The sequence below is a fragment of the Heterodontus francisci genome, chromosome 18 (assembly GCF_036365525.1).
Source record: "Heterodontus francisci isolate sHetFra1 chromosome 18, sHetFra1.hap1, whole genome shotgun sequence".
Classification (NCBI taxonomy): domain Eukaryota; kingdom Metazoa; phylum Chordata; class Chondrichthyes; order Heterodontiformes; family Heterodontidae; genus Heterodontus; species Heterodontus francisci.
In genome coordinates, this window is record NC_090388.1 from 12,873,399 (window position 1) to 12,900,780 (window position 27,382).

Consider the following 27,382-nt stretch of genomic DNA (forward strand, 5'->3'; position numbering starts at 1 on the left):
CTTTATTCAAAATGGGAGGGAGACAGAAAGCAGGAAACTACAGGCCAGTTAGCTTAACATCTTTTATAGGGAAAATGTTAGAAGCTATTATTAAAGACATTATAGCAGGGTATTTTAAAAAAAAAAAAAAAATCAAGGTAATCAGGCAGAGTCACCATGGTTTTGTGAAAGGGAAATAGTGTTTAACCAATTTATTGGAGTTCTTTGAGGGAGTTACATGTGCTGTGGATGAAGGGGAACCAGTGGATGTATTGTACTTAAATTTCAAGAAGGCATTTGATAAGGTGCCACATCAAAGGTTATTGCAGAAAATAAAAGCTCATGTTGTCGGGGTAACATTGGCATGGATAGAAGATTGGGTAGCTAACAGGAAATAGTAGGCATAAATGGGTAATTTTCTGGTTGACCAGTTGTAACGAGTGGTGTGCCACAGGGATCTGTGCTGGGGCTTCAACCTTTTACAATTTATATAATGACTTAGATGAAGGGACCGAAGGTACAGTCACTAAATTTGCTGATGACACAAAGACAGATAGGAAAGTAACTTGTGAAGAGGGCTACAAAGGGATATAGATAGGTTAAGTGAGTGGGCAAAGACCTGGCAAATGGAGTATAATGTGGGAAAGTATGAAATTGTCCACTTTGGCAGGAAGAATTTTTAAAAAGCATATCTAAAAGGTGAGATTGCAGAAGGATCTGGGTGTCCTAGTGTATGAATCGCAAAAGTTTAGTATACAGGTTTCGCATGTAATTAGGAAAGCTAACAGAATTTTATAGTTTATCGTAAGGAGAATTGAATACAAAAGTAGGGAGGTTATGCTTCAGCTATACAGGGTATTGGTGAGACCACATCTGGAGTACTATGTACAGTACTGGTCTCCTTATTTAAGGAAGGATGTAAATGCGTTGGAGGCAGTACAGAGAAGGTTTACTAGACTAATATCTGGAATGGGTGGGCTGTCTTACTAGGAAAGATTGGATAGGCTAAGCTTGTATCTGTTGGAATTTAAAAAAGTAAGAGGCAGCTTGATTAAAACATAAGGTCCTGAAGAGTATTGACAGAGGATGTGGAAAGGATGTTTCCCCTTGTGGGAGAATCTAGAACTAGGGGTCACTGTTTAAAAATAAGTGGTTGCCCATTTAAGACACAGATGAGGAGAATTTTTTTCAGAGTGTCGTGAGTCTTTGGAATTCTCTTCCTCAAAAGGCGGTGGAAGCAGAGTCTTTGAATATTTTTAAGGCAGAGGTAGATAGATTCTTGATAAACAAGGGAGTGGAAGGTTATCGGGGGTAGGTGGAAATGTGGAGTAATCAGTTCAGCCATAAACTTATTGAATGGCAGAATGGGCTCGATGGGCTGAGTGGCCTACTCCTGCTTCTAATTCGTATGTTCATATGTACATGCAATACACCTGCAAATGCACATGGCGTCATTTATGTCTGGCTTGGATTTGGTCCTCTAGTTAAAAATACATATAAATAAAAGTTGTATAAAATCTATAATCAGCTCCAGCAGGCTAGAAAGAAAAGGCCATTAAATTATACCTCGTTAAAGACCATAGAACAGATCACCATAGCAACTTGCAGAACCTGACTACAAATCAGCTGGAGACCAAATTATCTTGGCTACATGAAAGACTCAGACACTCCATTTGTTTACTTTCAATCAGTCCTGTCACACAGATGACAAAGCAGTATGTAAATGCACTATCCAGTCCCCACCCCTTTTAATGTTTTGAGTGCTAACTTATGACAAACTGACCAAGTTTGTAGCTGAGGGTGGGGGGGGGGGAAAGCAGTGCAATATAGTGTCTGGAGGATAGAGACTAGGGTCATTGAAGAAAGAACTCTCATTCATATCGCACCTTTTCATGACCTCTGGGAATCCCAAAGCATTTCACTGCCATTGAAATACTCTGCACCTGTAACTGCACTTCAATGTAGTGTACAGAATTTACTGAATTCGATTTAGACCTGCACTGCACTGTACAGTTTGATGGCTGCGCTCTGACCATTTCAGAGTGAAGAATGGAGTGAAACAGGGTTGTGTCCTAGCCCCCACTCTGGCATCATCTCCATGCTTCTGACCTTCGCCTTCTCTGCAGAAATGGAAGGAGTCTACTTGCACACTAGGTGAGACAACAAGCTCTACAATTTATGGCTGAAACAATGACAAAAACACATTGTGGCCTCATTGGAGAACTCCTCTCAGCTGATGCTGCGCTAGTCGTTCACATGGAAAGTCTGCTACAAAGACTCGTGGACTGTCTCTCCCATGCCTGTAACTTGATGCTTATAGTGAAGGAGAACAAGAAAACTGGTCATGGGGCAAGGTATTGCATTTCTGCCCCTGGTCACATGAAACACCCCACTGCAAATTCTGCTGCCTTAGGACCACCATGACAGATGATCTGTCTCTTGATACAGAACTCTATGCACACAAGAAAAGCAGCTACCTCCTTTGGCCAACTCCTGAAACGCACATGGGGTAACAGCAAGTTGACCCTCAGAACCTTGTCGTATGGCTGTGAAACATGGACGACTTGCAGCTCCCAGGAAAAGAAGCTCAATAATTTCCATCTTGGCTATCTGCGACACATTATGGGTATATCCTGGTAGGACAAAATCACAAATGCGGCAGTCCTCTCAAGGCAGAGCTCCCGAGTGTGTTGGCACCAATCAAACCGAGGCAGCTTCAGTGAATTGGACACATCCGCAGAATGGAAGACTGTCGTGTACCCAAGGACCTTCAGTATGGTGAGGTAGCCGGGACCAGACAACCGGTGGAGCGTCCAAAGCTCCACTTCGAGGATGCTTGCAAGGGTGACATGAAGGCCCTAAATGTCAACAGTAGCACCTGGGAGTCACTTGCTGGCGAAAGAGGGAAGTGGCAAAACATCCTGTGGACTGGCATACACTACCAAGATGACCAGTTGCTACAGCAGCTCAACAAGTGCCAATGCTGAAAACAACTTAGTGTCACTTGGCAGCTTAATATACAGCCCTTGTAGAAGAGCCTGTCTCTCGAGGATTGTCCTTCACAGCCATCAGCAAAGGTGCACAAAGAGAAGACACTCCACCTAAATGGAGTGTTTGTTGCATGTCCATTTTAGATGGAAGGATGCCAAAAAAAACATGGAGGATAGATGTCTACATAATTTATAGCACAATTAGACTGAGGATAAACCACCCACCTTTTCCATGAAACATTGTCGATCATATACTACAGGACTATGGTTTGTATTCTATTTATGCTGCAAGTATATTCTAAATGGTTACATTTTTCAGTTATGATGAAACGATTGTACACAGTGTGTTCCTGGTGATGCTGTAGGTGTTTTGCCACAGTGCTGCCATGATATACTTCCCTTTTTAAAGAACTTCTTCATTTACATGGTTATTTTTTTATTGCAGGTGCCTTCTTCCGACATGCTGTGATAGCGAGATAGGGAAGGGGACATGTTGTGGAGCATGTTGAGAATGCACAAACAGGTGCCTGACTGTGGGACAAAACTGACATAAAATCCTATTTGAAACTCTCAGCTGCTGTGGGTATGACTGCCCAGTTATGTGTTTATCATGGGAAACTACTCTCCCAAGAATTCCCTCTGAACTAATGACAAAATTACAGAAGGATCACCGTTACTATGAATGTGAAGGGCTCTGACTAGTTGATCATCTGTTTTGCTCGTCATTTAGGAGACGCCAAAAGTTGCGAAGTCTGACCTGATACTGTTTAAAAACGAGTAGAGCTGATCTTAATGCCACTAATAAATGTTTTATATTATGGGTACATATTAACTGGGTTTGTCTTTTCCAAAACAGCTTGCTGTTTTTATAAAGTTATTCATTAATGCACTAATTTACTTGCATTGCTGATTGTTTTAATGGAAGCCAAGATGAATATGACAAACTGTATTTGTGCCATTTTTATATTACAGCAGATATAGTGGCAGCTGCAGCAGGTGCCAACATGGAGCTCAGCAATGAACTCTGTTCCAAGAACTGTCCTCCGGTACTGCTGCCCTTTGAGGTCGACAGTAGATGTGGTGTTACGCTGGGATGCACAGCTTTAACTGTTTTCAAATGAAACTTCACGAGTAACAGTGTAATGGCTTTACCGCTCAAGTTGTACCCTCTTTCACCAATATCCTTCCTCCCTACAAATTCACAGGCTTTTAAAATCCAAGCATTTTGTCATCTAATCACTACTTCACCTTTTAACTTTGGTGTCCTGCACTTTGGGCCAAGATTCTGCGAACATTAGAAAGGGAGCTGGAGTAGGCCATACAGCCTCTCAAGCCTGTTCAGCAATGATCTGACTGGCAGATTGTCTACCTCACTCCACTTTCCTACCTATCCCCATATCCCTTGATTCCCATAGAGTTATACAACACAGAAACAGGCCCTTCGGCCCATTGTGTCAGTGCCGGCCGTACAGCACCCAACTATTCTAATCCCATATTCCTGCACTAATCTCATAGCCCTGTATGCTATGGCACTTCAAGTGGTTATCTAAATACTAAAATGTTGTAACGGTTCCTGCCCCCTCCACCTCTTCAGGCAGTGCGTTCCAGATTCCAATTACCCTCTGGGTGAAAAAATGTTTCCTCAAATCTCCCTTAAACCTCCTGCCCCTTACCTTAAATCTATGCCCCCTGGTTCTTGACCCCTCCGCTAAGGGAAAAAGTTTCCTCCTATCAATGCCCCTCATAATCTTGTACACCTCAGTCATGTCCCCCCTCAGCCTTCTCTGCTCCAAGGAAAACAACCCTAGCCTTTTCGGTTTCTCTTCATAGCTGAAATGCTCCAGCCCAGGCAACATCCTGGTGAATCTCCTCTGCACCCTCTCCAGTGCAATCACATCCTCCTTGTAGTGTGGTGTCCAGAACTGTACACAGTACTCCAGCTGTGGCCGAAGTAGCATTTTCTACAGCTCCATCATAAACTCCCTGCTCTTATATTCTATGCCTTGGCTAATAAAGGCAAGTATCTCATATGCCTTCCTAACCACCTTTATCTACCTGTGCTGCTGCCTTCATTGATCTATGGACAAGTACACCAAGGTCCCTCTGACCCTCTGTACTTCCTAGGGTCCTACCATCCATTGTGTATTCCCTTGTCTTGTTAATTCTCCCAAAATGCATTACGTCACACTTTTCAGGATTAAATTCCATTTACCACTGCTCTGCCCATTTTACCAGCCCATCTATATCGTCCTGTAATCTAAGGATTTCTTCCTCCCTATTTACACCACCACCAGTTTTCGTGTCATCTGCGAACTTACTGATACCTCCTATATTCACATTTAAATCATTAATGTACACTACAAACAGCAAGGGTCCCAGCACCGAGCCCTGCAGTACACCATTGGTCACAGGCTTCCAATCGCAAAATCAGCCCTTGACCATTACCCTCTGCCTCCTGCCACTAAGCCAATTTTGAATCCAATCTGCCAAATTCCTGGATCCCATGGGCTCTTACCACCTTAACCAATCTCCCATGCGGGACCTTATCCAAAGCCTTACTGAAATCCATGTCTACTACATCGACTGCTTTACCCTCATTGAATTTTTCGAGGAGGAGACTAGATGTGTCAATCAAGTTAGTTAGACACGATCTCCCCCTGACAAAGCCATGCTGACTATCCTTGATTGATCGCTGCTTCTCCAAGTGAAGATTAATCCTGCCCCTCTGAATTTTTTTCCAATATTTTCCCAACCACTGATGGTCTCACCGGCCTGTAATTACCTGGTTTATCCCTACTACCCTTCTTGAATAATGGTACCACAATTGCTGTCTTCCAGTCCTCTGGTACCTCCTGTGGCCAGAGAGGATTTGAAAATTTGTGTGAAAGCCACTGCTATCTCCTCCCTTGCCTCACATAACAGCCTGGGATACATCTCATCTGGACCTGAGGATTTATCCACATTTAAGCCCGCTAAAACAGCTAATAATTCCTCCCTTTCAATGCTAATATGTTCAAGTATATGACAATCCCCCTCCCTGATCTCTGCATCTACATCGTCCTTCTCCATAGTGAACACCGATGAAAAGTAATCATTTAAAACCTCACCTATATCCTCTGGCTCCACACAGATTGTCACGTTGGTCCCTAATGGGCCCTACTCTTACCCTGGTTATCCACTTACCCTTAACATACTTACAAAACGCCTTGGGATTTTCCTTTATCTTGCCCACCAGTGTTTTTTCATGCCCCCTCTTCGCTCTCCTAATTACTTTAAGTGCCACCCTGCACTTTCTATACTCCTTTAGTGCCTCTGCTGTTTTAAGCGCTTGCGATCTGCCGCAAGCCTCCTTTTGTTTCCTGATCCAATCCTCTATATCCCTTGACATTCAAGGTTCCCTGGGCCTGTTAGTCCTACCCTTCACCTTAACGGGTACATGTTAGCTCTGAATTCTCACTATTTCCTCTTTGACTCCCAGTGGTCTAATGTAGACGTTCCTACAAGTAGCTGCTCCCAATCCGCTATGGCCAGATCCTGTTTTATCATATTGAAATTGGCATTCCCCATATTCAGCACCTTTATTTCCGGTCCATCTTTGCCCTTTTCCATAACTACCTTAAATCTTAGTTATGGTCACTATCCCCGAAATGCTTTCCCACTGAAACTTCTACCACTTCATTCCCTAGGATTAGGTCCAGTACCGCCTCTTCCCTTGTAGGACTTCCTACATACTGGCTCAAAAAGCTCTCCTGTATGCATTTTAAGAATTCCACCCCCTTTTTAAGCCTTTTGCACTAAGACTATCCCAGTTAATATTGGGGAAGTTGAAATCCCCTACTATTATTACCTTATTATTTTCACACCTCTGAGATTTGCCTACATATCTGCTCCTCTATCTCTTCCTGACTATTTGGAGGCCTGTAGTAGACACCCAGCCAAGTGATTGCCCCCTTTTTGTTTTTAAGTTCTACCCAAATGGCCTCATTTGAGGAACCTTCTAAGATATCATCCTTCACTGCAGTAATTGACTCCTTGATCAACAGTGCAATGCCACCTCCTCTTTTATCCCCTTCCCTGTCGCGCCTGAAGATTCTATACCCTGGAATATTGAGCTACCAGTCCTGTCCCACCCCCAACCATGTCTCTGGCAATAATATAATCCCATGTGCTAATCAACTCCCTCAATTCATCTGCCTTACTAGTAAGACTCCTTGCATTGAAATAGATGCAATCCAACCTTGCATTTTTCCCTTGTGTCTTACCAGGTCTATATTTGCTCTGCCTTCCAGGCAGACTCTCGCTTTCTGTTCTATATTAACCCCTACTGTACCTCCACTTTGTATCCCACTCCCCCCCCCCCCCCCCCCAACAGAACTAGCAAATCTCCCAGCAAGGATGCTTGTCCCATTCCGGTTCAGGTGCAACCCGTCCAACTTGTACAGGTCCCACCTTTGCCAGAAACAGACCCAGTGATCCAGGAAACTAAAGCCCTCCCTCCTGCGCCATCTCCTCAGCCACGCATTCATCTGCTCTATCCTCCTATTTCTAAACTCACTAGCACATGGCACCGGGAGTAATCCAGAGATTACAATCTTAGAGGTCCTGCTTTTTAATCTACCTAGCTCCCTAAATTCTTGTTGCAGCACCTCATCCCTTTTTCTACCTATGTCGTTGGTACCAATGTGTACCACGACCTCTGGCTGCTCACCCTCCCTCTTCAGAATGTCCTGCAGCTGCTCCGTGACATCCTTGACCCTAGCACCAGGGAGGCAACATACCATCCTGGAGTCTCATTTGCGGCCACAGAAACTTCTATCTGTACCCCTTACGATAGAATCCCCTATCACTATAGCTCTTCCACTCCTTTTTTTTTTTCCCCCCTGCTGTGCAACAGAGCCATCATTGGTGCCATAGACCTGGCTGTTGCTGCTTTCCCCTGGGATGTCATCCCCCAACAATATCCAAAGCGGTTTATCTGTTTGAGAGGGGGATGGCCACAGGGGACCTGCCTGCGCCTACTAGTCCGCCTGGTGGTTACCCATCCCTTTTCTGCCTGTGCTGCTGTTGCCTGCGGTGTGACCACCTCTCTAAACATGCTATCCACGATGTCCTCAGCATCACGGATTATCCGCAGTGAATCCACTCTCAGTTGTAGCTCCGTAATGCAGGTAGTCAGTAGCTGCAGATGGATACACTTCCTGCACACATGGTTGTCAGGGACACTGGAAGCATCACTAATTTCCCACATAGTGCAGGAGGAGTATACCACGGGGCTGAGCTGTCCTGCCATGACTTGCCTTTAAATTAATTTAGTTACTCCCTTTATTAAAAAAAAAATACTAATTACACTAGGGGTCTTGTTCTACTCCAAACACTACCCAGTACAATCTGAAGTCCTTAATTACTCTAATTTAAGTAGTACTACTCACCTTATCACTTGAGGTTTTTAAAAAAACTTTCCCCTTTTTTTTAAGCAATTTAAATGCACTAAGCTGTTACTTACCCAACCAATCACCTTGCAGAATTCCCGTGATGTCACTAAGTTTTTTTTTCCTCTTTTTCGCGTCTCAGTGTGCGCTGAGACGCAGACAGCTAACGCTCCGGATCAGGTTCCTCGCAGGTCCGCCAGTTGCCGCTACGCTCTGCTCGCAGCTAAGTCCAAACAACTGAGCATCCACAGCCCTCTGGGGTAGAGAATTTCAAAGATTTGCAACCCTCAGTGGAAAAAATTCCTCCTCAAACCAGTCCTAAATGGCTGACCCCTTATCTTGAGACTACGCCCTGTGGTCTGAAGCAGAGTGTAGGGATAAATAGGTCTTTTTTTGGGTTGGCAAGCTGTAACTAGGGGAGTACCACAGTGATTAGTGCTGCAGCTTCAACTATTTACCATCTTTATCAATGACTTGGATGAGGGACCAAAAGTATGGTAGCTAAATTTGCTGACGATGCCAAGATAGGAAGGCAAGTAAGTTGTCAAGAGTCTACAAAGGGTTATAGATAGGTTGAGTGGGCATAAATTTGGCAGATGGAGTATAATGTGGATAAATATGAACTTTGGGCAGGAAGAGTAGAAAGCAGTATACTATTTAAATGGAGAGAGATACCAGAACTTAGTGGTACAGAGGGATCTGGGTGTCTTGGTACATGAATCACAAAAGGTTAGTATGTAGGTACAGCAAGTGATTAAGAAGGCAAATGGAATATTGGTGTTTATTGCAAGGGGAAGTGAGTATAAAAGTAGTGAAGTTTTATTGCAGGTGTACAGGGTCTGTGTGACCACATCTGGAGTACTGTGTACAGTTTTGGTCTCCTTATTTGAAAAAGGATATAATTGGTTAGAAGCAGTTCAGAGAAGGTTCACTCGACTCATTCCAGGGGTGAAGGGCTTATCTTAAAGGTTGAACAGGTTAGGCCTGTGCCCGTTGAAGTTTAGAAGAATAAGAGGTGATCTTATTGAAACATACAAGATCCTGAGGGGACTTGATGGACTGGATACTGGGAGGATGTTTCCCCTTAGGGGAGGGGAGGAGATTTTGTTTTTCTGAGGGTTGTTAGTCTGTGGAATTCTCTTTTTCCCTAGAAAGCAGTGGAGGTTGGGTCATTGAATTTATTCAAGACTGAGTTAGATAGATTTTTGATAGACAATGGAGTTGAGGGTTATGGGGGGCGACAGAAAAGTGGAGTTGAGACCACAACCAGACCAGCCATTATCTTACCGAAGGCCCAAATGGCCTCCTCCCTGCTCCTAAGTCCTATGTTCCTAGTCCTAGTCTCTTCAGCCAGGGGAAGCAGCCTCTCAGCATCTACCCTGTCAAACCCTTTCAGAATTTTATACATTTCAATGAGATCACATCTCATTCTTCAGACCTCTAGAAAATATAGGCCGTTTCTGCTCAATCTTTCCTCCATAGGTCAGCTTTCTCATCACAGCAATCAATCTAATGAACCTTTGTTGCACCCTCTCCAAGGCAAGTATAACCATCATTGGGTAAGTAGACTGAAACTGTACACGGTACTCACTTTGGTCTCCCCAAAGCCTAAAAATATATATTATATATAAAATCTCACCAAAGACTCAGTTTTTCACTTAAGTCTTGATTTCAAAAAATATATTTTCCTGCCATTTTATGGAACCAATGCAACAGGGCTGAGTTTAGATTTGCTAAATGTCCATTAAAATCCATCTAAAGTTATTAGTTATTTAAATGAGGAAACTAATGATTTAAAACCATGTTTAGAAATTGATTTCTTGCATTTTAAAATGAATTTATTTAACTTTGTCTTGCATGAACTCTGCAAAGATGACTCTGGAATTACTTGACTAGTTTGATCTCTTGGGAAGCCTATTAAAGTGCTGTAAACTTGCACAATAACGTGTTTTAAATTTAGCCCATTGCTTCCAGCTCACTAACTTCTAGTGTGCAGATGTTTCCATTCAAGAGGAATTGGAAAGGAAGTCGTGTTGCAGCTTTAATCCTTCGCACTGGTGACTATTATGTCACATCACATACCAGGAATATCCATTCAGGAGATGGTTATTCCTTTATACGACACCAACAGATTAAAGTGGTGGTAGATGTTCAAAGCATTCATAAGCCTCCACATGATTGGAAGAATGCATAAGTTAGATGGTCTGGTTTAATAATCTGAATATTCAGAGCAGTATACTTGTAAACATAAATTGCCTTATGCATGCCTAATATTTCAATGCATTTGTTCCAGCCAGCCAGTGATTTTCTATTGAAATTCTGAGGCATCTATTTGCTGTTCAATGACAGATTCTGTGCAGATGGCACAGTAACTGCATAACAGCCATGTGTGTACATGCAACACTATGGAAGGTGACCTTCAACTGTGTTAAGTGCTTGCCTCATTGATTCTTTTGGTGAGACAGCAGGCACTACAGAATAATTCCCATCTCCCACTGACAGACACCATCCTTTCTGCCTGCTGTTTCTAATGTGATATGAAAAAAACAGGTGCTCTGTGTTGTACAGGTTGAGAGAAGAGAGGGGCTGCAAAGAAGCCATTTTGATTTCCTAATTAACTTGAGGGTGGGATTATACTAATCTATCAAAAGACAGTTCTTCAGAAGCTTCAAAGATTTATTGAAACTACATTCTATTTAAGCTTTGATTAACAATTGTACTTGCATCAGTTTTTAATGTTACTGAAGCCAACACAGAAGCATTATTGAAGCCAACATGGAAGCGTCATCACGTAATTGACATAGTTTAAGATTATAAATTAGTGATTTGAGACCCCAGACTGCCAAGAGAGTTGGATGCATCTGCTTCCCCTAGCTCTCTAGAATGACAGATCCTTTCCAAGTAACCAAGGTAGTCACTTTCTGACTTCAAGTTCTTTTTCTTTTTAAAAAAAAAAAAAAAAATCCTGCCATCTAATAAACAATATCAATGTACTTGTCTCTGCACCTCCAATCCTTCATTGATTCTTTGCTTTCCTTGTTCTTCTGACTTGGACTTCATGCAACTTTTCCTCATCCAGTGATTTGCATGAGAAACAAATCCATGTGTTTCATTTGAATTAGTATTGAATCTCTTTTTCTAGTGATGTTGATTGAGGGATAAATACTGACCATGTAACTACCCTGCTATTCCTCACATCCACCTCCGAGAGCAGGTCAGGCTTTGGTTTAATGTCTCATCCAAAAGACAGCACCTTCGATAGGGAAGCATTCCCTCAGTACCGTACTAGAATGTCAGCTTGGACTTTTGTGCTCTAGTCTCTGGAGTGCAACTTGAACCCACAACCTACTGACTCTGGTGCAATTGCTACCACCTGAGTCACAGCTGACACAAACTAAAGCTTCAGATGGTTATTTAGGGAAGCTCCCATTTAAAACTCTTAATAGCCAAGTGAAAATAACTTTTTTTGTAAGGTTTTTTTTTTTTGCAGTTGCATTTATCTGTATAAACCTTACTTCCCTACCCCAAACTAGGGATGATGGAAAACAAATATTAATGTGGCATTTTCTCCCATTCCTCCTTGACTTTGCTGAATGTCTGCTGCGATGTATTTTCAATTTGAGCAATCCATATTTTCTACATTTAATAATCCTTTTTAATAAGGTCAAAGCTGCATATTCCCTGTAGCAAAAGTGAGACACCTCCTTGTTTGTGTCATCAGAACTGTGTAGTCTTGATGGCAATGGTGCTCCCATTTTGGGACACGTACTTTTGCATGCATTGTACCACATATAGAACATAGTGACAAATGTGTACAATCCACTTGATCCAATTCATTTACTCTCGTAGTGATGCTGCTAGAATAATTAACTGCCCGAGAATGCCAGGATGTCAGTGAACATCGTTAAAGTTGCAATGTACATTAGTGTTTTGAGGTACTAAGCCAGCTCCAGCTATTAGACTGGTTTTGTCAATGCTATCCCATGTGTCAAAACTATTTAGGCCTTCTGACCGGAAACAATGCATGTGTTTTGGCTGCTCTCTCCTTGTCAAATTTGCATTACTACAAAAACCACAGTATAACTAGGATATCTGATCTGTGTTAAGGAAAATAACTTCCAGAAAATCCTATTGGCAAAAACTGCATCAATTGAAGAGCAGCAGGTTTGCACTTTTCAGTTGACTGGCCCAGGCGTGGTTGGGAATTCCCACAATCTTCCCTGTGTGAGTTAGTCCAGCTAGCAGTTGGAATTATAGTTTTGCCATTCTATCCAGCGCAATGTAAATGCAGTTCTTTTTTTTTAAATCACGAGCAAGCTAGAAATAGCTGTCTTTACTTACTTTTAATATTCATCCCTACTAGACTGAAGGTTTGAAGATTTTTCTAATGACTTGCATTTATATAGCATCCTCATGCAGGAAAAGATGTTATGGAATTTTTGACAGCAGAGAAGAATATGTAAATGAATATTGAAAGAACAAGCAGAAGTGGAATTTTGGGGTGGGACTGAACAGATGGGGGGAGGGGGGGGGTTTAAGACTTGAAAGAAGGAAGAGGAGGTAGAGTGGAGGAATATTGGAAGGTGCTCTACAGGTCAGGGGTTTAGTGGCCTGAAAGAATGTCCATCAGTAGTGAAGTAAAAGTAGAAGATCAATGTCATGGCTAAAGAAGTTTTTAAGTATAGTCACAGTTACGCTATAGGGTGACAGCCTATTTGTGGGACCTTACCATGCACAAACAGAGAATTTACCCTATAGTCTGTTTTAGTGGTGTTTTGAGGGATACCTTAAACTTGCCTGTTTATCAAATTGTGTTTCTACATTCATATTTATGATCTTTTAAAGAGTATGCACAAATTGTCATGAACCATTGTATAATAAAGCCAACATAACCATGCTGTACATCACATTCATATTCTGCAGTTGTGGATTCTGATAGAATAGTAACGTGCAGTAATGAGCTGTTAATAAATGAAGCATCTTGTACTGTAGGACGATACAGATAAGGAAAGCCCAAATTTTAATCCCTGATTGAGACTTAATTAGTTGGTCCCCAATGCAGTAGGAGTGGGGACACCTATAGTTGGTCTCATTGCCCCTTGTATCCATCACTTGTTACTGGCCTTTCGTGAGGGGGGGAAAAATCAGCTGTTCCTGAAGACTGAGAGGCCTCAGTCCACCTCCCCACCCTCTGAAAATCTTGTTATATAATGGGGAAAAATGTACAGGGCTAAGGGAGAAGAGCAGGGAGTGGGATTAATTGGATCACTCTACTAAAGAGCTGGCACATGTATGATCTGAATGGCTCACTCCTTTGCTGCATCATTCTATGACTGTACAGGATAACATTTAAAAATAAAGCACTTGCATTTATAGATCTCAAACATCTATGATGCTCTGTGTACAATGGATCATTTTGAAGTACAGTTGCATAGGCAAAGATGGCAGCCATTTTGCCCACAACCTAGCTCCTATAAACAGTAATGAGGTAATGATCAGATAATCTAGCTTATAGTGGTATTAGTTGAGGGATAAATATTGGCTGAGCCTCCAGGGATAATTCCCATGCTCTTTTGAAATAGGGTTTTATTACACCATATGCAAAGGCAGATGGGGGCTTGGTTTAATGTCTCATCTGAAAGATGGTGCCTACAACCGTGTAGTATTCCCTCAGTATTGTACTGGAGTGGCAGTTGAGAGTCTCCCAAGTCTCTCGAGTGGGACTTGAACCCACAACCTTCTGACTACAGAAAGCCATGCTGTTGGCCACCAACTCTCTACATACAGCCTTTTCTTTTTCAGTAACCAGTTTTATTTGTCTTCATAATATTAGGCTAATAGATGTGAACTTAATGCAAGTTTACACAATGGATAAAGCCTAATTATTGAGTGCTGTATTTTTTGCAGCATGAACCATCCCAAATATTAAAATATTTGTATAAAGCATGCTTCAGGTGTATTTCAAAAATTAAAATGCAACTTATACTGAATCTGTATCAAAATTAGCCAGAAGTAATCGCATATTAATCACTTGGAATTGCCATATGCAGTAGCTTTTATTCATATTGTGTAGAATCATACTGTTATAGCATAAATTCAAACCATTCAGCCCCTCGAATCTGTTCATTGTGGTTCTTATGAACTTAGTCTAATCCCAGTCTCCTGCTTGTTCCACATACCCATTAATATACCATTTTTCCAAGTAACTAATTATTTTTTTAAAAATACTTATTCATGGAACAGAATAAAATTGTACAGCACAGAAGGAAGCCATTCAGCCCATTGTGCCTGTCCCAGCTCTTTGAAAGAGTTAAGCAAGTAGGTCCACTCACCTCTTTCCCCATATTCCTGCAAATTCCTTTTTATGTAGTTTATTCGCCTTTTGAAAGTTACTGCTGAAACTGTTTCCAGTACCTTTCGCTTTTTGCAGCGTTTATATTAAAATAAAATCTCCATCTCCCGTCTCATTCTTTTAACAATTATCTTAAATCAGTGTTCTCTGGTTACTGGCCCTGCCTACCAGTGTAACTCCCTATTTGCTCTACTAAAGCCCTACAGAATTTGAGTACTTCAGTTAAATCTCCCCTTAACCTTCCCTGCTACAAGGAGAGCAATCTCAGCTACTCTAGTCTATCCACATAAATGCAGTTCCTCATCCCTGGTACCATTCCAGTAACGCAATGAGGACATTGAGATAACTATGACTAAAAGAACAATTAAGAGTGTTTCTAAGGGAAGCCTGAGATGGAGAATTGTCCTACAATATTGAAACATTGTTCTTTGGCCTTCAAGCCTGATGTCACAGCACTGTGCGTTGGCACTGAAACAAGTCAGTAGTGTTTCAGGATTGCAGAGAGACTGGCTGGCTGCACAAGGCATTCATACTGAGACTGTTGCATGCTTAGCCCAAAATGTTTCATTGATTTTTTTTTTCTCTGAAACTTAGTTGGATGTATACATTCTTTCAGTGATGGCCAAGGGCAGGTTCACTAGCCTCGTACTCCAAGTAGGTGGTTTTGTTTGAAGGGAGCATGGGTCAAAGGATTAATATTTTAGTGTTACAGCTCTGTCTCCAACCCATTCTCCATAGAAGTGAAGGGATTGGTGAATTTCCCTAGGTTATTGGAAAGCAATGGGCTGTCATGGCACTTTGACGCATTGACTTTTCATTATGAATAAAAAGTTGAATTTTTTTTAATGTTACTTGGAATGGGCCATTTGAAAAATAGCACCCAAAGCCATAAAGAATCATTTTGTACTAAAAGTTCAGTTAAACCAATAGCTCTTTAAATCTCTTGAACATAAGTAACAGCATTGGTATAATTCTTTGTACACTTTATCACTCTCTGTACCTTTCAAAAGCAATCCAAAAATGCATAAAAGTATTCTTCCTCATGAAGATGGTGTACTTTCACAGGTGAGTCCCAAGACGATAGAAAAGCAAGCATCCCAAGATTCTGTTTCAGGAAAAATTTTATTTTTTTGATACAATGCCTGAACCTACCACATTTCACTACGGCGTCTTTTTAACAGTTTAGCTCCTGGCTTCCTCTTGGGTAATACAGGCACGCACTCAAGTGAAATGTGGCAGGTTCAGGCATTGTGTCAAAATAACATTCTTCCTGAAACAAAATCTTGGGTTGGAGACCAGCTAAAACTGAGTGCTCAAATGCATGTATTCACCATTACCTCTTTGAATGCTTTCCACTTAATGGTACAGATCAATTATTTGCCTACATAACAGCAATGACTGCATTTCAAAAATAATTCATTGATTGCCAAGCACTTTAGGATATCCTGGAGATGTAGTAATGTGCAGTATAAATGCTATACCAAAAGTGTCTCTAAGATCCTCCAAATCCGATGGCAAGAAAGGAGGTCCAACAACAACGTCTTCTCCCAAGTCAACCTACCCAGCACTTGGGATGTTAATCACCCAAAACCAGCTCCACTGTATGGGACATGTCGTTTGCATGCCTGACACCAGACTCTGGAAGCAGCTGTACTCAACTTGGTCGCGGCAGGACACTCCCAGGAGGACAGTGGATATGTGTTAGAGAGGTCCTCAAAGCATCCCCAAAGAGATCAAACATCCGCATCAACCCTGGCTCGTGACTGTCCTAGATGGCGAAAGCTCATTCGGAAGGCATCGTACACCTTGAGGGGCTTCAGGAACATGAGGTGAAGTCGAGGCATCTGAGGGAGTGCACAAATCTCAGCTGCTCATCTACCTGACTCTTCAACCAGCACCTGCCCTTCGTGGCAGAGACTGCAGATCTTGCATTGGACTTAGCCATCTCGGAGCCCATCAAACGGTAGTGGAAGCAAGTCATCCTCAATCCTGATAGGATTGCCTGAGAAGAGAAAAAATACTATTTATTTTTCTATTTTGGGGGAGGGGAAATTTACTGTTAAACTGTTTCACTTGAATGTTCATCCAAAAGGAAGTGCTGCAGAATCAGTTCTTCAACTATGGAAGAAACAGCATCATTGGGTTTGGTGCAGTTGATCATGTTGAGTCTAGATAATGCAGTATTAAAGAATCTGATACAAACTTTAAAATGGTCAATGAAACATGCACAATTGTACTTTTTGCACAGGTCTGTCTTGCTTTTATTGGGAGCTACCGGCAAGTGAAATGGTTTTCAAACATTCCAACTCACAAGGAAGATGATTCATGGAACTCTCTGCCCACAAGGGTGGTGGAAGTGGAGACGATCAGTGACTTCAAGAGGAAGTTGGATGGCCAGCTGAGAGAAATGGACTTGCAGCGCTACGGGGATCAAGCCAGGGAGTGGGACTGACAGCATAGCTCCTTGTAGAGCTGACGTGGACTCAATGGGCTGAATGGCCGCCTTTGCTATAATTGACTGACTCAAAAGAGTGCTTTATTTGCCCCATTCTTCCACATAACTGCAGCATGTGTTTGTGTGCTGCCTTGTGCTGGTGCCAACCGTGTGTAAAATAGAACGTTAGAGCACATGAAATAAATGCGAAGGCTATTTTCGCTGAGGTCCATAGTATTCATTCTTTTGTGTACAAAGGGCAATTTGGCGCCTGGTATTCGTGGTCATAAACTCTGGCGCTATTTGGTTTTATATTTGCTTGCAGCAGGTTTTGTGTGTTAGAGGCGATGGCGTAATAGCAGTGTGACTGGACTAGTAATCCACAGGTCTAGGCTAATGCTCTGGGGGCACGGGTTAACATCCCACCACGGCAGCTGGTGGAATTTAAATTCAATTAATAAAAATATGGAATTAAATGCCATGGTGCTATGAAAATATCAATTGTTGTAAAAATCCATCTGTTTTACTCATGTCCTTTTTAGGGAAGGAGATCTGCCGTCCTTACCTGGTCTGGCCTACATGTGACTCCAGACCCACAGCAAAGTGGTTGACTCTTAGCTGCTCTCTGAAATGGCCTAGTAAGCCACTCAGTTCAAGGGAAATTAGGGATCAGCAACAAATGCTGGCCTTGCCAGCAACGCCCACATCCCATGAAGAGAAAAAAGGGGGATGGAAGTCAACCTATTTATCATTTTGGGATAAGTTGCAATTGACATTACATAGCACCTGTTTCAGCACTTTTGTCACCTAACAGTTTTGCGCTGGCACGGCATTTATTTAACTGTTTAAAATCCCAAAGCACCATGCTTACAGCAGTAAAGGAAGATGTGAAGGATTCCAATTAACGGAATAACTTCAAGTCAAGTCCACAGAGGAATCAACAGTGTCGTTGATTGGGAGCTGTAATCGTTCACTCTTTTGTTCAAATCCAAGATACATTTTTGCTTTGCATCTTTGACTTTGGCAGCATCTTCCTTGGTATAATGTAGCAAGCCTAATGGGTAAATGAGATGCTGTTCCTCGAACTTGTGTTGATGTTCGCTGGAACACGGCAGCAATTCCAGGACAGAGATGTGAGCAGGGGGCAGGGATGTTGAAATGGCTAGCAACCGGAAGCTCGGGGTCATGCTTACGGACTGAGCGGAGGTGTTCCGCAAAGCGGTCACCCAATCTGCGTTTGGTCTCCCCAGTGTAGAGGAGATCACATTGTAAGCAGCGAATACAGTATACTACATTGAAAGTAGTACAAATAAATCACTGCTTCACCTGAAAGGAGTATTTGGGACCTTAGATAGTGAGGGGAGATGGGGTAATCCCCCACCAGGACAATTTGAGGGCTGCCCACCTCTCTTGAATAGAGGCCCAACCAGTCCCCAACCACCACCGCCCTCCTCCGCCTCACTGAACTCGTTCTCACATTGAACAAGTCCTTCGACTCCATTCACTTTCTTCAAGTAAAAGGTGTTGCTCTAGGTACCCGTATGGGTCCTAGTTATACCTGTCTTCTTGTGGAATCTGTCAAACATTCCTTGTTCCAGTCCTACTCAGGCCGTCTTCCCCCAACTCTTTTTCCGGTACATTGATGACTGTATCGGTGCCGTTTCCTGCTCCCGCCGGAACTAGAAAACTTTATCAACTTTGCTTCTAATTTCCATCCTTCTCTCACCTTCACATGGTCCATCTCCAACACTTCCTTTCCCTTCCTCAACTTCTGTGTCTCCATCACTGGGGATAGGCTGTCTGCTAATATTCATTATAAGCCCACCGACTCCCACAGCTACCTCGACTACACTTCGTCACACCCTGCCTCCTGTACAGACTCCATTTCATTCTTCCAGTTTCTCCGTCTCCGACGCATCTGCTCTGATGCTACCTTCCACGACAGTGCTTCTGATATCTTCCTTTTTCCTCAACCGAGGATCACCCCCCACACTCCCCCCATTGTGGTTGACCAGGCCCCCAACTGTGGCGGGCCCATTTCCCGCACCTCTACCCTCACCCCCTTCCCCTCCCTCCCAGAACAGCGATAGGGTTCCCCTTGTCCTCACTTTCCACCCCACCAGCCTCCAGATCCAAAGAATCATCCTCTGCCACATCCAGCATGGTGCCACTACCAAACGCATCTTCCCCTCCCTTCCCCTGTCAACATTCCGAAGGGATCATTCCCTCCGCGATACCCTCGTCCACTCCTCCATTACCCCCACCACCTCATCCCCTTCCCCTGCAATTGCAGGAGGTGTAATACCTGCCCATTTACCACCTCTCTCCTCCTCCAAGGCCCCAAATGCACCTTTCAGGTGAAGCAGTGATTTACTTGTACTACTTTCAATTTAGCATTCTGTGGTCTCCTCTACATTGGAGAGACCAAACGCAGATTGTGTGACCGCTTTGTGGCGCACCTCCGCTCAGTCCGTCAGCATGACCCCGAGCTTCCGGTTGCTAGCCATTTAAACATTTTCCCCCCCAACTCCCCACCCCTTGCTCTCATGCTCACATCTCTGTCCCGGGATTGCTGCAGTGTTCCAGCGAACATCAACGCAAGCTCGAGGAACAGCATCTCATTTACCAATTAGGCACACTGCAGCCTGCTGGACTGGGCCCCTTTTTATGTTTAGTTGTTTTTTCTTATTTGGTTATTTTATTTTAGTTTTTGTTTAGTTTGTTTCTGCTGTGCCTACCCACTTGTTTTTAATGTTTGTGCTTGGAGTGCTTTGTGCTTTACAGTCTATTCACACCCTCTCGGTACTAGCGCTTTGTCTTTCAGCACATCATTAACATACCGTTTGCCTTTGTTCCATGACCTCCTGGTCAGTTATTCTCCGTGACCCTCTGTCCTATCAACACCTCTTTTGTTATCTCTTGCCCCACTCCCTGCTTTACTTGCTTAAAGCCTTTTACATTTCTAATATTTGTCAGTTCTGATGAAGGGTCACTGACCTGAAACGCTAACTCTGCTTCTCTCTCCACAGATGCTGCCAGACCTGCTGATTATTTCCAGCATTTCTTGTTTTTATTTGTGTTAACTAACTTGCTTGAGTTTATTGATGAGGTAACAGAGGGGTGATTAGGCTAATGTGGTTCATGTGTATATGGGCTTCAAAAAGGTGTTTGATAACGTGCCACATGTTAGGCTTGTCAGCAGAGTTGAAGCCCATGGAATAAAAGGGACAATGGCAGCATGAATACAAAGTTGGCTGAGTGACAGGAAACAGAGTAGTGGTGAACGGTTGGTTTTCAGGAGGAAAGTATGCAGCAGGGTTCCCTATGGATCAGTACTGGGACCACTGCTTTCCTTGATGTATATTAATGACTTCGACTTTGCTGTACGGGGCACAACTTCAAAATTTGCAGCTGACACAAAACTTGGATGTATTTTGAACTGTGAAGACGATAGTGACAGGCTGGTGGAATGAATGGACACATGGCAGATGAAATTTAATGCAGTGATGTGATACATTTTGATAGGAAGAATGAGGAAAGGCAATATAAAATAAAGGATACAGTTCCATAGGGGGGTGCAGGAACAGAGACCTGGGGTTATATGTGTACAAATCATTGAAGGCCACGGGGCAGGTTGAGAAAGTGGTTAAAAGGCATATGGGAATTATAAATAGAGGCATAGAGTACAATTGCAAGGAAGTTCTGATGAAATTTTATAACTGGAGTATTGTGTCCGGTTCTTGGTACTTGCTCTTTAGAAAGGATTTGATGGGTGCAGAAAAGATTTATGAGAATGAGGGACTTCATTTGTGTGGATCGATTGGAGAAGCTGAGGTGGTTCTTGGAGTAGAAAAGGTTGAGAGGAGATTTGATAGAGATTTTCAAAGGGGTCTAGATAGAGAGAAACTGTTTCCATTGGCGGAAGGTCGAGATCCAGATGAGACAGATTTAAAGTGATTGGCGAAAGAAGTAAAAGTAACATGAGCAAAAAACTTTTTATGCAGTTAATTGTTAGGGTCTTGAATGCACTGTGAAAGTGTGGTGGAGGCAGATTCAGTTGTGGCTTTCAAATGGGAAATGGATAAAGCACCTAAAGGGGAAAAGATATTGCAGGGCTATGGGGAAAGGGCAGGGGAGTAGGACTAGCTGAGTTGCTGATGCAGAGAGCTAGCACTGACTCAATAGGGGCTAAAAGGCCTGTGTTGTAATGATTCTATGATTTTTGATGCATCTTGCACCTAAATGATGGCAGTACATATCAAGTCTTGCTGATTGTAACAATGCTGAAATGTTAGTAGTGACATTCTTTTGGGCCTCCTTATCTCGAGAGACAATGGATACGCGCCTGGAGGTGGTCAGTGGTTTGTGAAGCAGCGCCTGGAGTGGCTATAAAGGCCAATTCTGGAGTGACAGGCTCTTCCACAGGTGCTGCAGAGAAATTTGTTTGTTGGGGCTGTTGCACAGTTGGCTCTCCCCTTGCGCCTCTGTCTTTTTTCCTGCCAACTACTAAGTCTCTTCGACTCGCCACAATTTAGCCCTGTCTTTATGGCTGCCCGCCAGCTCTGGCGAATGCTGGCAACTGACTCCCATGACTTGTGATCAATGTCACACGATTTCATGTCGCGTTTGCAGACGTCTTTATAACGGAGACATGGACGGCCGGTGGGTCTGATACCAGTGGCGAGCTCGCTGTACAATGTGTCTTTGGGGATCCTGCCATCTTCCATGCGGCTCACATGGCCAAGCCATCTCAAGCGCCGCTGACTCAGTAGTGTGTATAAGCTGGGGATGTTGGCCGCTTCAAGGACTTCTGTGTTGGAGATATAGTCCTGCCACCTGATGCCAAGTATTCTCCGAAGGCAGCGAAGATGGAATGAATTGAGACGTCGCTCTTGGCTGGCATACGTTGTCCAGGCCTCGCTGCCGTAGAGCAAGGTACTGAGGACACAGGCCTGATACACTCGGACTTTTGTGTTCCGTGTCAGTGCGCCATTTTCCCACACTCTCTTGGCCAGTCTGAACATAGCAGTGGAAGCCTTACCCATGCGCTTGTTGATTTCTGCATCTAGAGACAGGTTACTGGTGATAGTTGAGCCTAGGTAGGTGAACTCTTGAACCACTTCCAGAGCGTGGTCGCCAATATTGATGGATGGAGCATTTCTGACATCCTGCCCCATGATGTTCGTTTTCTTGAGGCTGATGGTTAGGCCAAATTCATTGCAGGCAGACGCAAACCTGTCGATGAGACTCTGCAGGCATTCTTCAGTGTGAGATGTTAAAGCAGCATCGTCAGCAAAGAGGAGTTCTCTGATGAGGACTTTCCGTACTTTGGACTTCGCTCTTAGACGGGCAAGGTTGAACAACCTGCCCCCTGATCTTGTGTGGAGGAAAATTCCTTCTTCAGAGGATTTGAACGCATGTGAAAGCAGCAGGGAGAAGAAAATCCCAAAAAGTGTGGGTGCGAGAACACAGCCCTGTTTCACACCACTCAGGATAGGAAAGGGCTCTGATGAGGAGCCACCATGTTGAATTGTGCCTTTCATATTGTCATGGAATGAGGTGATGATACTTAGTATCTTTGGTGGACATCCGATCTTTTCTAGTAGTCTGAAGAGACCACGTCTGCTGACGAGGTCAAAGGCTTTGGTGAGATCAATGAAAGCAATGTAGAGGGGCATCTGTTGTTCACGGCATTTCTCCTGTATCTGACGAAGGGAGAACAGCATGTCAATAGTCGATCTCTCTGCACGAAAGCCACACTGTGCCTCAGGGTAGACGCGCTCGGCCAGCTTCTGGAGCCTGTTCAGAGCGACTCGAGCAAAGACTTTCCCCACTATGCTGAGCAGGGAGATTCCACGGTAGTTGTTGCAGTCACCGCGGTCACCTTTGTTTTTATAGAGGGTGATGATGTTGGCATCGCGCATGTCCTGGGGTACTGCTCCCTCGTCCCAGCACAGGCATAGCAGTTCATGTAGTGCTGAGAGTATAGCAGGCTTGGCACTCTTGATTATTTCAGGGGTAATGCTGTCCTTCCCAGGGGCTTTTCCGCTGGCTAGGGAATCAATGGCATCACTGAGTTCCGATTTGGTTGGCTGTATGTCCAGCTCATCCATGACTGGTAGAGGCTGGGCTGCATTGAGGGCAGTCTCAGTGACAGCATTCTCCCTGGAGTACAGTTCTAGGTAGTGCTCAACCCAGCGGTCCATCTGTTTGCGTTGGTCAGTGATTATGTCCCCCGATTTAGATTTGAGGGGGGTGATCTTCTTGATGGTTGGCCCAAGAGCTCTCTTCATGCCATCATACATTCCTCTGATGTTTCCGGTGTCTGAGGCCAGCTGAATATGGCTGCATAGGTGTTGCCAGTAGTCGTTTGCGCAACGCCTAGCTGTTCTTTGTGCAGTACTTCTGGCTGCTTTAAGTGCTGCGGATGTTAAATCGCTGGGGGCTTTCTTGTAGTTCAAAAGTGCAATGCGCTTAGCGGCTATGACAGGTTCCAGCTCTTCATTATGAGATTGAAACCAGTCTGCATTTCTCTTCGCACTTTTGCCGTAGGTGGTCAAAGCTGACTCATAGATGGCGTCTCTGATGTGGGCCCACTTGGTCTCAGCATCCCCTGTGGGAGTGTTTTGAAGGGCTGTTACAAGTGAATTTAGAAATTTTTGTAACAGCTGTGGGTGAGAAATTCTGCTCGTGTTGATGCGCGGGTGGCCCTTCTGCTTGGAATGATGCAACTTCTTTGGTTTGAGTCTAACCTTGCTGCACACCAGGGAGTGGTCGGTGTCGCAGTCCGCACTGTGGAAGCTGCGTGTGATTTGAACACTGTTTAAGGCGGCTCGCCTTGTGACAATGAGGTCTAGCTGGTGCCAACGACGTGATCTTGGGTGCCTCCATGAAACCTGGTGACAGGGTTTAGTGTGAAATATAAAATATAAAATAGTAGTGAGGTTTTTTACCTCTTGCAGGCTGCCAGGAACCCCAACTGTGCGGCTTTTAATCTGCTTCTCCCAGCACAGCTTTAGAAACTGATCGAAATGTAGCATTTTTAACAATTAAGAAAAATTAAAAGGTGCAGTGAACTTCGCATTTTAATAGAATAATCTACCTTAATTGCCCTCTGTGAAAGACAGTACAATGTGATGGCACTTGCCACTGACGTCAGAGCTGTCCACAAAGATCTAGTGATCTCTGTGGTGTCAATGTCCCCTTTCATGACATTCATTTGAATCTGGTGCCAAATCAAGGGCATCTCCAGGTGTCTAGCAGTGGTGTCATCAAGCTTGGCAAGCAGCCAATCACATTGAAGTATTCTCACAGCAGACCAGGAAGTAATATGCACTTATTATCTTTCTCTTTAAATTTTAAACGAACAATATAAATGTTTGGGACACACATTAGATTAAGGTTGGAACTGAAACATGAACTTAAAAAAATATATATTCCACATTTTCAATTTTTTTTAAAAGAATTTTGACATTTTGCTAATATAAATTAGTTTTTCAGAACCATTGAGGCTGTTCAGTAATTATGAACTTAATATGCAGTTAGAAACCCAGTTACATCCCATTCAAAAGGGTATAATTTTTTCAAGGGTTTTTACAGCAAAACTAATAGAGTAAGAGAACACGTTCTCCTTGGTTCAGTGATTTCTGGTTGATTACAGGCTGCAAGGACCTCAACAGCGCATTCTATGGAGAAGCATACAATCACTGACTGCAACTTCTGGATTTCCACATTTAACTACGCATGCGCGGACTCCAGAAGTTGCTGTCAATTTCAGAGGAGTAATGACTGAGAATGCGGACAGTTTTACCATCATTACTACGGCAAATCCGAGCCTTCATAGTTCTGAGCTTTCCTTCTCGTACTGCAGACAATAAATAAGCATTTTTTTTTTTTAAAGTGTATTTTCATCAGCCCTCCTAGTTGCAGCCACCTGCCACTGTTAATGATGAGCAGCAGCAGATATTAATCCTGTTTTTATCCCACTACTTTCCCTTAATATTAGATTCAATGGTACCAATATTGCATTTACCAACTTTCCACAATTGAAAGTATTCAGTATTGCAGTGCTTTGTGTAGAATAGTCAACAACAACTTGCGTTTATATAGCACCTTTTAACATGAGAACATGTGGCGCAGTGGTTAGCACCGCAGCCTCACAGCTCCAGGGACCTGGGTTCAATTCTGGGTACTGCCTGTGCGGAGTTTGCAAGTTCTCCTTGTGACCGCGTGGATTTTCGCCGGGTGCTCCAGTTTCCTCCCACCGCCAAAGACTTGCAGGTGACAGGTAAATTGGCCATTGTAAATTGCCCCTAGTGTAGGTAGGTGATAGGGAATATGGGATTACTGTAGGGTTAGTATAAATGGGTGGTTCTTGGTCGGCACAGACTCGGTGGGCCGAAGGGCCTGTTTCAATATTGTATCTATAAATAAAATAAATAAACAATAGGGGATTTTAATTACCCCAATATTAACTGGGATGGTTTTAGTGTGAAAGGAATTGAGGGAGCAGAATTCTTGAGGTGCATTGAGGAGATCTTTTTTCCCCAGTTCGTCCAACAAGAGAGGGTGCAGTTTTAGACTTCATTTTAGGAAATGAAGATGGGCAGGTGGAATGAGTGGTAGTCGGAAAGCATTTTGGTGGTAGTGATCATAATTATGTTTAAATGACTTAATTATGGAAAAGGACTGAGATAGAACAGGAGTTGGAGTTCTCAATTGGGGAAGGCCAATTTTACTAAACTGCGAAGTGATTTAGCAAAAGTGGACTGGAAACAACTACTTGAAGGTAAATCAGTGTCAGAACAGTGGGAGGCATTCAAAGGGGAGATTCTAGAGGTTCAGGGTAAACATGTTCCCACAAAGAAAGAGGGTGAGGCAGCCAAATCTAGAGCCCCATGGATGTCAAGGAGCCTACAGGGTAAGATAAGGCAGAAAGGGAAAGCTTATGTCCGACACCAAGAACTCAATACTACGGAAAGCTGAGAGGAGTATAGAAAGTGGAGGGGTGAAATCAAAAAGGAAAGTAGGAAAGCAAAGAGAGGGCATGAAAGAATATTGGCAAGCAAAATCAAGGTGAACCCAAAGATGTTTTATCACTACATTAAGAGTAAGCGGGTAACTAAGGAGAGAGTAGGGCCCATAAGACCAAAAAGGTAACCTATGTGTAGGAGTGGAAGATATTGGTATGGTTCTTAATGAATACTTTGTGTAAGGCTTCACAAAAGAGGGGGACGATGCTGATATTGTAGTTAAGGAGGAAGAGTGTGAAGTATTGGATGTGATGAACATAGGGAGAGAGGAAGTATTAATGGGATTAGCATCCTTGAAAGTTGATAAATCACCAGGGCCAGATGAAATGTATCCTAGGCTGTTAAAAGAAGCAAGAGAGGAAATAGCAGAGGGTCTGACTATCATTTTCCAGTCCTCACTGGATACAGGTGTGGTGCCAGAGGCTTGAGAATTGCTAACGTTGTACCTCTGTTTAAAAAGGGAGCGAAGGATAGACCAAATAATTGCAGGCCAGTCAGTCTAACCTCAGTGGTGGGAAAATTATTGGAATCTATTCTGAGAGACAGGATAAACTGTCACTTGGGCACAGGTTAATCAAGGATAGTCAGCATAGATTTATTAAGGGAAGATCTTGTTTGACTGACTTGATCGAATTTTTTGAATAAGTAACCATGAAGATAGATGAGGGTAGTGCAGTTGATGTGGTCTACATGGATTTTAGCAAGGCTTTGGACAAGATCCCACATGGCAGACTGGTTAAAAAAATAAAATGCCATGGGATCTAGGGAAATGCAGCAAGGGGAATGCAAAATTGGCTCAGTGGCAGGAAACAAAGGGTAATTGTTGATGGGTGTTTTAGCGACTGGAGGGCTTTTTCCAGTGGCATTCCGCAGGGCTCGGTACTGGGTCCCCTGCTTTTTGTGGTATAGAGTAACAATTTGGACGTAAATGTAGGGAGCATGATCAAGAAGTTTGCGGATGACACAAAGATTGGCCGTGTGGTCGATAGCGAGGAGGATAGCTGCAGGAAGATTTTGGTGGTCTGGTCAGATGGGCAGAAAAGTGGCAAATGGAATTCAACTTTGAGAAGTGAGTTGATGCATTTGGGGAGGTCAAACAAGGCAAAGGAATACACGATTAATGGGAAAATACTGAAGTGTAGAGGACGTGGGAGATCTTGGAGTGA

At 43.3% G+C, this 27,382-nt stretch overlaps 1 long non-coding RNA gene across 3 annotated transcripts in view; it reads left to right on the forward strand.

Moving 5' to 3' along the window:
* Positions 1-27,382, forward strand: part of LOC137379450 (uncharacterized) — an 82,398-nt gene that overhangs the window by 41,656 nt on the left and 13,360 nt on the right. The window contains exon 3 of one of the 3 annotated variants that reach the window (XR_010976818.1): positions 3,415-3,552. This is a non-coding gene — a long non-coding RNA (uncharacterized lncRNA). Of the gene's footprint in view, positions 1-3,414; positions 7,353-16,998; positions 17,391-27,382 lie in introns of those variants that run through there. The other 2 variants (XR_010976819.1, XR_010976817.1) reach the window with 2 other exon arrangements.